The following is an 11,683-nucleotide window of genomic DNA, read 5'->3' as shown; positions in this document are numbered from 1 at the left end:
TAACAAAAAAATACTGCTCGAGAAGCTACGTCCCAGGTGTCAGCCGATCATGTGCTGTTCTGTTGTCTATTGACTATATACGCTCACAATGTCGTGGGTCCCAGATGTCCGGAAAACACTAGGAGGAAGCATTTTATTTTTCCATACGCTGACGTGGTGGGCCCCTACTATCATCCTCTCCACGTACTTCTGCCGATTCCTGTTGTTTGTTGACCATGTTGACAACGCGAGAGGGCGGCGCCATGGTGAGCGCACCAAAGCGCGCGGAGGACGTCGGCGTTAACGATTTAGGAGACGGTGGGGCGGTGATGTGTGCACTGAGGCGCAGCCAGCCATGGAAGGCAGAAGCAAGCGGCCCCGTTGGCGCTGGTTTAGTTTTGGCGGCTGGAGGAAGACAGGACTGAAGAAACACGACAGACTGTAAAAGCAGCAGGAGTACTTAACAACCTTAACTGAAACCAGCAGGGGCACTTAACAACCAAAGCTGAAAGCAGTATGAGCACTTATACAGGTTCAACCGTACAAAGCACGCCTCGAACAGTGCTACTTTGCCTAGAGTTAACCAAGGGTGAGGCCGCCAAGCCCCAGGACAAGGCCCAGGCACCACCCTGCGCATCCACAACCTTCTGAAAGCAGCTTCATCTCGCAATGTGGTCAATAAACAGGATATTCGCTTTAGAGCCATGGAAAAGGATGAACATAATCTTCTATCCTATTCTCCAAGATGGACGGGCCTTCATTATTTGAGACCACCCATGAATAAGTATCTTTTCACCTCCAAGGGGAACTGAGTAGGTCGACATAAACATCGTGTTGTGACCAAGCGCAAGTCTGACCCGACCATAGTCAGGCATCTGTATAGGAACAATAGAACTGGGCAGTTTCTGTTTCAAGAAGATCACAGCTGTAAAACTGTGTATAAGAAATAGTTTATGAACAACATATATAATAGAAAACAGCTCGTACCATAAGTTTCTCGGCACAGTTGGACCTGTTCAATGAGTGCAGTAGTGGCACACATATCCCACGTGGCCTTCCACCATTGAAACGCCCCACAAGGACCTCAAGACGATCAATAAAGTGTAGGAACTTGTGGATGTCGATCCGGTCAACTTCAGTGCCATCAGTAACAGCCGAGTTATTACAGAGTAACAAATGAGCAGACTGCTTAACTCTGAAAAAACCTACACGTGCCACCAATTATAAGAAAATATTAGTTAGAAGTAGCATCTTCGTGAGAGATTTGTTGCTAGTTCTAAAGTTAAATTGTGATTAGTTAGACATAATAGGTGGATTAAGAAGTAATCAAGGCAACAAGCAAGAACCAGATACAAAACTAACATGGATGAACAATTGGAATGACGTCGGGGTGGAAGATCGCAGTGAAGATGGGACCAGGTTCTGCTATTTCCATCAACATACGTGCGCCAACTTTCAGTCTGTAACACTTGAGAAAGTTTATCCATGTTCGGCCATAAAAAAAGCAGCGATCTTCTTGGTTCATGAACCCAACTCGGAACTTATATCCATGGCTTGTCTTCACTGTGACCATTAAACTAGTGTATTCAGTTATGGCAAGGCTGAGCATCTTGAGTACATGTGTTCTGGCAGAGCAAATAATACACTGTAGGAAAAATAATATGAGAACACAATGTATTCCCTATCCAAATCTAGAAATAACTTCCTCCTTCACGTCAGTGTTGATCATCGTACTAGTAGTACCTTTTATCCAAATATAGCAAACCAAATTTCCAAATTAGTCGACAACATGTTCAAATAACCCCCACCCTCCCGGATAGAAAAGAGGATTCTAGGAACATACTGTGCGCGTTTCAAAATCCTGTGTTAGGATGAGAAGGAACAAGTGTGGCGTCTCCCCGAGGGTGCAGAAACCTGTAGGGTACTCGAACTTTGGGCACTGCAAATGAAACACACTAGATTCAGTAGGAAGAAAAATGCATCAACGACGGCGGCTGGCATCCTAGGGTTACCTGCGACCAAGGGACTTGGATTTATCGGGGATGGATGAAGAATTCGTACCTGGTTCTAAATGAGAAAACCCTACGCAATCGCCGAGAGGGGGTTTTATCTGAAAATGCATACGAGGGAGAAGGGGATTCAGGCCTAGTGAAATATTTCTGCTTCGTCCGTCCAACTTACTGCTAAAGCTGGAAGGGGGGGGTTGTGATTTGATGGCTCATTGGGCATTACTGCGGCGCTACGACCGGAGTGTGTCTACCATGAAGTTGTGCACTCTAATTTGTGCATATGGCACGTGGAACCCGTTGCCGGTTGCCCCACATATCAGCGAAAGGAAGTAGAAAGACAGGAGTAACTAGTTACACATAAATATATTTTTTGACAAAGAGATACTCCCTCTGTAAAGAAATATACAAATCTTTTATATCACAGATAGGCTCACCTTGCCGAGAAATATACTCCCTCTACAACGCATGGGCATTATGGGGGTTTAGCTTTTTTTATGGGGGTTGAGCTGAGAATATAACACTCAGACAGGCTCACGGTTCTGGACTTTGGGCCACAGGCCCACCCTGCATGTTTGGGGGCCCATGTGTTCTACCTCAGTGCTTTTCATATTGCAAGCGATCGGTACGGCGCTGGTTTTAGATGCTGTCGCAAGGCGAATACACAAAATTGAATAAAGCACGATAGCTGTTGGAATGAAATCAAACGACAGTTCCTAACCAGCAATCAGAGTTGCAATTCTATCAATGATATACCATGTGATAAATAATACTGTCGTACTACTTATACACACAGGACACTTGTTTCACCATGCCAGGTTATTACATCAAAATCTCTCAGAGGATAGATCAGTTCGACAGTTGCGTGCTGCTACTGAAGAATTTCAAAGTTGATTTGGACCAGCTCTCCTTGCCGAGAAAGTTCGATTTTGACATCATCCCCTACCGCAAGATATGATTTAGATTTGAACCTTGACCATCCTTTAGCATCAATCATCATGTGACCATCCTTTGTACTTACGGTATATTGAGCAGGTTCATTCACACCAAGGCTGCGCATGGTAAGAGAAACTTGGCCGCGGTTGCCCGGATTGTTGAACGGCTCCCTCGTTGCTCTACGAATTCTCTGTTTGCAAACAAGAAGACATACCCAAACTGTTAGATCAACACAGTGAATCATGTGAATAAACATGGAAAGAAAAAAGAGCTAAGCACTTGGGCGGCCAATGCTTACCAAGAAGGTGGACATGTCGGCTTTTGTAAGGACTCTGGTATATGAAGTGCGAACTGCAGCCCAGTCTGTTGCCAGTGCAACTGCACGGGCCGGAGCAGATGCAAGTGCAAGTGTTGGTGCAGGTGCTGAAGCCGCTGCTGCTGCCGGAGATGGTGCTCCTTGTAGAGCTGGTGCCGATGTCGAAGCAGGTGCCTGTGTCGATGCCTGATCCTCCGGTAGATTATACTGATCCACTGACGCGGTCGGTGCCCAATCCTCAGCTGGATCAGACTGAGGTGCTGTTGTTGTCAGTGCTAGAGCAACTGCCGGTGCTCGATCCATTGCTGAAGGTGGTACCGATGTGCGAGATAGGGGCGATCGTGTCTGGTCTGCTATGATCATCTTTCTAACTTAACTAGGATCCGTGACAAATGCGAGAAGGACTAATTGTGGCGTTTTTGTTAAACCAAACTGCAGTTCATCATAGGGATTCAGCCTGTACTCAGACAACATATTGATCAATTTTTTTCCAGTAATATAAGTGATGGACAGTGCCTTCGTTACTGACACGACATAAGAAGTGAAACCTACAAAAATAGCCATCGTAGAGCAAACCAAACGGTTTATTCTGTGATGAATGTCACATGGCAAAACCTGCATTGTAAAATTGCAGGAAAAGAAAGAAAACATGACATTAAATCAATAAGATTTAGACAGTAAATCAATAAGATTTACTTGATGTGACACGAGTGAATCCTTACCAGGAAATCACTATGTTGAAGTACTAAACAAAATATTGATCGCCCAACTACGGGTGGCATGCAGGGGCCCCGCCTACTCCCACAAGTAGGACAGTCCAAAGGTCGTGACAAATCGTATGGACCGAACATCCATGGGACTGGAAATCCTGGTGGGTGTGATAAACCCTGCAATGCATACAAATATTGGAATGTAACCATAATTGATAAACCATCTTCACAAAAAATATGATCTGGGTACTTCAAAATATACAGACTGAATTGAGTGGACAGACATTAACATAGACCATTCTCAGGACTGACCACACACCAAAAGCGGCAGTACTAATAAACAATACAGGGTTCACAAACACAAATCAAGTACTGAACAATAGTACTTACTACAGACAAGCAAAGTTGCACTAACTAAACTCTGCAGACTATTTCTTGCCACCGACCTATGGGATGAACCCCGCATAACTGACTAGGCCATGGACTTCGTGAGAGATGTCTACATGCACCATCACCATCTTGTCAACCTTGGAGAACCTAACAGAGTGGTCTTTCCACTCATAAACATGATGATGAAGAACCACACCCTTCGTAATCGAAGGCATGGTCAGGAAATTTTTGTGGTCAAGTACAGCCTCGAGAACACACCTAACAACAAAGCTACAGGAAAACACTAGTTCAGGACACGTGGCGACAAGGACACAGCAGCTGGATAGTTCAGCAGTAGAACTCATCATCAGGTCTTCCAGTTCACATGGCATGACTTTGAGAACTTCATCTCCACCGCGGACCTGGTTCTAATTCAAACAGAAACCATATTTTATTACTACCTCCGTTTAGAAATATAAGATGATTTTCGATATTATACTCCATATATGACTACATATACACACAGAAATGAGTGAACAAAGACAATAGAACATGTCTTCAAAGGCATGAGAGCAGAGGGATTACTTGCAATATCCATAACACAAGTTACTGAGGCAAATATACCCTCTTCAAAGGTAGCATTGATGTTCATAAAGTACTCCCTCCGTCCCAAAATTCTTGTCTTAGATTTGTCTAGATACGGATGTATCAAGTCACATTTTAGTATTAGATACATCTGTATCTAGACAAATCTAAGACAAGAAATTTGGGACTGAGGGAGTAGTTGAAAGTAATCTATAAGAAATCAGTGTCAACCTCTCGCATGTTTTGGTCAAAAGAGGAATTTAGGACCATCATTTGGCACACCAAAATCACATGCAAGATCACCCAGAAAGTTGTACTACCAGTACTAGTACTGCGTATTGGATGAAAAAACACGATCAAGATCGAGAAAAAGATCGTCAACAAGAGACATTACCTGGACTTGCTTAACGAGGGATCCTAGAGAGGGGGGCTTGGACAGGGCGATGGCTTTGAGCTTGTCTACGGTAGTCTTGGTGGGGTGCTTGCGCTTCTTTGTACCATGAGCCTCGACGGTTTTGGCCAGAGCCATAGACATCACGTCGGCCGGTGCTCCAGCGTCCATCCAAGAGAGGAAGCTGAGAGAGAAGAGTGAAAGGAGGAACGAGATGAGGGAGAAGCGAAGCGAGTGGGGTTTTTCTTCAAGAGAGGAAGTTGAGAGAGAAGAGTGAAATGATGGTTGCTTCGTCCGTCCAACTTACTGCTGGAAAGGAGGAGGTTGTGTGATTTGACGGCTCATTGGGCATTACTGCGGCACTTCGATCGGGGTAGTCTACGTCACTCTACTACGGAGTAATTTAGTGCATGGCTGGTGGACCCAGGTGCTGGCTGTCCCACACGTCGGCGAAAGTGAGTAATTTAGTGCACGGCTGGAGGAGGATCCGCACGGTAGAGCATGTCCACTGTTTTTCTGAAGAAAAAAATGATTACAACAAGCGTTTCCACTCTTACGACGGAGGAGTGCGAAACACGGCAGCCACTTGAACATACACAGTGCTCCTACTAGTAGGCATGTGCAGTGGTTCATATGTCAGTACTACACAATCTTGTTGCTAGTGTAGTAAGATATGAGGATAACAAAATGATGTTGTGCGCACGTCAACTACTCCTATATGTAACATAGTACCACTTTTTCGACTGTCCGGTCAAGAATGAACGGTGAGATCAATGTTAACAGAAGTAGGTCCACAGCGCACGGAGAGTACGGTGCTGTAATACTCCATGAAACATGAACCATATGAAGCATGAATAGTGTTAGGCAGGGTGTATGAAGGGTGCACGGGATGGGAGCAAAAGTTCCCTTCCCGACCCACTTTTGAGTGTTTGGCAGAGTGCATGAAGGGTGCATGAGTCCACACTAGTAGGTTAACAAAAATACACGAAGAGGAAACAACTATATTGAGATGAGAATGCAACCAAACACACCCACACGCTTTGTTCTACAGTGACTGATATGCACCTTCTGAGTTTGATCCAACGGTCATGTTGCGCCGAGACATGGACATGCCCATGCAGAGGGCGCCTAAACACCACCGAAGTCCCTCTGCTTCTCAAGGCGCACGGCGTTGGTGATGCAGGGTGCAACCACCCGCAGAGCCCGCTCCCGGTCGACGGGAGCCAGCTCGTCAAAGACGGCGTCCAATGGCACAAATGGATTCCGGTGATGGAGCCCTGAAAGGATTCGCCCGACAACAGCGACGGCAGCCCGCAACCCCTCCTTGTCCAGCTCAGCCCCCACCATCGCGCGGAGACGGCTCAGCTCCTCGGAGATATAGGTGAAGAAGGAGACCAGGTCAGGAAGCCGCAGCTCGTTGAAGTCGACCGGCTGGTTGAACGGGTTTAGCCCGACGGCCGACATCGTCGCACTAGCACAACTGTAGGCATCGCGCAGCTGCAACACGTGCGTGGCAACTTGGTTCACCAAGTGGCTGAGGCGATCCTGGACCTCGTCACGATCGGCCCGCTCACGCTCTAGCCGGCTCCCCTGACGGCCTATTGTATCTCCCGCTTTCTGCAGCAACGCCGCCGACGCCTCGAGCATCTTTGTGGTGGACGCCTGCCGCTTTTGAAGCTCCGTGAACTCCCGCACATAACGGAGCAGCATGGCACTCCTCTCCTCCTTGATCTCACGGAGCCCCACGTCCTTGGCCCTGAGCTCCGCATCCTTGACATGGAGCTCCTGTGTCAGGCGCCTCACCTCGGACTACGTGATCTGCTGCGCGCCATGGCACCAGGTAGAAGCAATGGGGAGAGGAAGCAAAGGGGGCGGAACGGCTGAAAGAGAATGCAATCTACGGGAAGGCGGAGGGAGCGGGGAATCTTTTGGTTTTCACCACGGTAAAACACCAGTCGACCACTTCTCACATCAGGGAGCAGTGGGTTTTTACAGGCGGAGTCATCGTAACTAATTGCTGCCGCGCCTGCTCTCGTCAATCAAAAAATTAAAAATCCTGCCGCGCCGGCTCCCGTCAATTAAAAAAATTAAAAATCCTGCCGCACCCAAACACCAGAGCAACGCCGCGGTGGATATTTAAATTTACCTGCCGGCAAGTAGATAAAAAAGGGGTGAAAAAACAAATGTGGCGGCGACCTAGCTAATTGGTCTAACTAGCCCAACTAGCTAGCCACCGTGCTTCACTGATGTACTCGGCGGGAAAGGTGGTCTTTCGTGATTTGACGACTCATTTACTTGCTTCGGCGCTACGACCGAGGAGGACCCAGAAAACACGGGCGGTAGGGCGTCCCACGTCAGGAAGAATATATGCGTGCACCCCCCGGGAGGACCCCGAAACCGCGCGGTAGGGTGTGCCACGTCTCGGCACGGAGGAAAAATGTGCGTGTAAAAATATACTGTATCAGACGTAGTACCTATGGTTCGACCTCGGGACCCAGCCAGTCGGTCGAAATCACCCCACTAGCCGCATAGCTTCATCATGCAAACGTGGCACGGAGGATAGATGTGGTTAGCTCCGTCTCGACCAGCCACAACGTCTCTTGTTCTAGGCGATTCTTCTATTTTCCAAGACTTTTTTAGTTGTAATAACACCACGGCAAGCTAGCGCCGCTCTTCGTGTGTGCCCGTGCAAAGGTTAGACGATGGAGAGAAGAGAGATTGAGATCGCAGACCTGGGACCCACCAGTAAGTGAGACAACGGTCATGCACGTGTTGACGAGGCACTCCCTCTACTCTACTGAACGCAAGTACTATATAAAATCAAGTTATGGGACAAAGCCAACAACCGTTCGTTTTTTCAGGCTATCGACTTACGCTTTGTAGTCCAGGTTGCCAGTTCGAATCTCGTCTTTCAGATTTGATAGTTTTAGGTCTAAATTTGATTAATGACAAGTGGGACCCCCGTGTGTTGTTCCGATATTTCAGTGTAGGATGGTTTTTTTGAACAAACAGTTTGCGCGGTTAGACAAGTAACGGCACGAGTTACACGTATTTTGCAAGTTTACGAACAAAAATGACAGCGGCATAGAATATCACATCCACCCCGCAGCTTAGATACTATGGTGATACGAGTTTTTACACCGTTGGAAGTGAGATCCAATGGCTTGGGAGTAGTCTTTGTAATTATGCGCAATTTCCAAACTCTCCAAAGGTTTTTTTGCAAATAAAACATTCAGGCCTCGTGTGTGCCGCTACATCTTGGATCCAACGGCTCCCCGGTGCTCATATTAGGTGCTCCCCGTAGCTTAATTACCCGCTACGGTGATATGAGCATCTAGGTCGTATGATCAGTGATCAGATGGCACATGTGTAGTACTTGTACTTTCTGCGCATTTCCCAAACTCTATCAGTCGTATATTGCAAAAACATTCAAACCTCCTACTGTGGGCCGTTAGATCTCAGTGAACTCGTATCACCATAGAATCTACGGTGCGGGAGCACCTCATACTCTCCCGTGCGAGAAAACATAAGGTGCTATCGCAGCTTGGATGCTACGGTGATATGAGCTTGGAGGTCGTTTGATCTGAGATCCAATGGCATTTGAGCAGTCTTTGTGCTTGTAAGCAGTGGCCGAACTCTTTTGGGGCTTTTCTGCAAAAAACCATTCGAACCACCGAGGAGGTGTTGGGTCACAAATCCAACGCCTCCGAAGAGCTTGTATCACCAAAGCATCTAAGGTGTGGTAGCACATAATATTCTTACATACAGGAGAATATGATGTCCTCCTTCATCTTAGATGCTACGGTGATACGAGCTTCGAGGTCGTTGGATATGGGATCAAAGGGCATCTAAGTAGTTTTTGTACAAATTGTGTGCAATTCTCAAACTCATCAAGGTTACCTGCAAAAATATTAAGAGACATCATGTGAGCTGCTATATCTCAGATCTACAAGCTCCAAGCAACTCGTATCGGCATATAGCATCTAAGGTATGGGGGCACATGATATTCTCCCGGGGAGGAGGGGTGGGGGTGCACAACCAATCGGTGGTTGGGAGGGTGGGGACAAATATAATCTAAACAACCCTAAACAAAGCTTCACAATTTTATCTAAGTTCGAGGGGTTGACCCCCGACAATCATAGCTCCGCCTAAACACAACATTTGCATGTACTGTAGTACTAGACTTAATATTCATGTTTCAGTTTCATGTTCATTTTAAATATTGAACTGAGGACCATGGATGTCTTACATTTTACTCCCTTCGTTCCTAAATATTAGTCTTTTTAGAGGCTTCAAATGGACTGGCACATACGGATGTATATAGACATATTTTAGAGTTTAGATTCACTCATTTTGCTCCGTATGTAGTCACTTGTTGAACTCTCTAAAAGATTAATATTTAGGAATAGAAGGGGTATTTTTGAATTCGTGTTATACATGCCTGGTTTGGAAAAATAGATGCACTATACTTATTGGATTGTTGTTGTGTTCGTGCGTGTGTGTGTGTGTGTGTGTGTGTGTTGTCATATGCTTGATACATACAAAGTTTTCTCACCTCCACATTGTTCATCTTTTAAATTTGAATTTGCATTGGAAAACTTACTAGGGATACCATGAAATGTGAAATCCACGTTGAGATCACTATATCACAAACTCACTCTAATTCAACAACTCGTCATAAATCAATTACCACGTTGAGATTAGTACTTGCAAGGAAAATACGGGTATTGTAATACACATAGATTCGTTCGGCAATTTAAAAGGTTCCTTTCGTATTCTCGAATGGTAGGACCCAACGGCGTACCAGCCAGACCTTGGCTCGTGTTGATCCTAAAAAAAACCGGGCTCGTGTCCTTCGGTGGCGTGCGTGGTACGCACATTAGGCAACCCCAACCAGTCAAGCCTCAGTGTTTCAAGTCGAAATATCTGGTGGCCAGAATTCCAGCCCTAGGAAATTCCCCTCATGTCCCCGGTCCATAATGACTACCGATGAACAACGGAGGGATGCTTTAGTAACTAGACAACAAGACCTACCGTGCCGAGCATGGTTCAATTCCCTCAGTCGCCGCTCGTCAAGGTCACCCGTCAACTGCATTGCCTAGTACTACTACTACTACTACACTAGGATGAGCACAGAATTGAGCCCGTTTGTTCGTGCCTAGTACTTGAGTTAATATATCAGGCAATGCACTGGTACGGAGGGATTATCCCTTTACTCTGCATATATAACTTGTCTGAAGTCTAACTAAGCAAAATGTTTGACCAAATCCTTTCTTAAGAAATACAACAGGACAAATGTACGGCTTGAAAATTTAGTGCATGATGCAGGTTATGATATTGTTTCGAATCTTGGATCTTAAATTTCAGAAAATCCAAAAGTGAGCATAAATTCTTGAAACTAAGCATGGTCACGTGATATGGCACAAATATTACTTCGTAAGTTTTTTCTTCAATTTGAGACAAGCTGCTTATGACAAGTTGCACAAATGAAGAGCCAAGGTATTTTGGAACAAAGACCTGTCACGTTAAGGCGAACGCTTTCACTATTGAAACCGTGGGCGTTTACGTGTCGCCACGAGTCCCCGCTTCTCATCGGCAGGTGCCGTCCGAGCAAGCGTGTGAGTCGACGGGAGGCATGCGAGCAGATCGCTGCGCCGGCTGTCAGGGAGGCGTGCGAGCAGACCGCTGTGCAGGCTCACCGGGAGGGAGCCCTTTGACCAGGCTCCGCCGCCCACCATCGTCCCAACTGCTCCCACTTTTAAGGTCGCCGGCGCCGCAGTTTAAAATCAACCCCGCACTACCCGGTATCGCTACAATCCTCTCTCTTCCTCTCCGATTCTCCTGTCGTCTACCTCCAACTAGCCTGACATAAATGTACGCCATGCCGCATAACGATGGTCTGCCCTTAGTGTTCCAGTTTCCTGAGGAAGACACCCAGCCGGAGTCTCAAGAACATAAGGCGCTTTGGGACGAGCTTGAACTGGCCTTGCGGGAAGACGCCGCGCCTGTCCCCGCTCCCGTTCCTGCTCCCGTCGCCCCGACTGCGCCAGCGCCCATCCCCGTGGCATTGATGGGCTGGGAGCCGCACATTGTCGCCGAACTTGATCCCACGGGGTTCCACGAGGTTCCCGCCGACTTTCACGCGCCTGTGCACCTGCCAGCGCATGCGCCTGCGCGTGCACTGACGTGCACGCCCGTGCCGGTGCCCGTGCACCTGCAAGCGCATGCACCTGCGCGTGCACTGACGTGCGCTCCTGTGCCGGTGCCCGTGCACACGAATGTCTCTGCCGCGCCGTTGACAGCGCCTGTCCCCGCGCGGGTGCCAGTGCCCCCCTCAGGGGCATGGATGGCCGCCGTCGACCGCTTCCTTGCACCAAGGCCAGTCGCCTCC

This window comes from Triticum aestivum, chromosome 2B (assembly GCF_018294505.1).
Source record: "Triticum aestivum cultivar Chinese Spring chromosome 2B, IWGSC CS RefSeq v2.1, whole genome shotgun sequence".
NCBI lineage: Eukaryota > Viridiplantae > Streptophyta > Magnoliopsida > Poales > Poaceae > Triticum > Triticum aestivum.
This window is presented reverse-complemented; position numbering follows the sequence as displayed.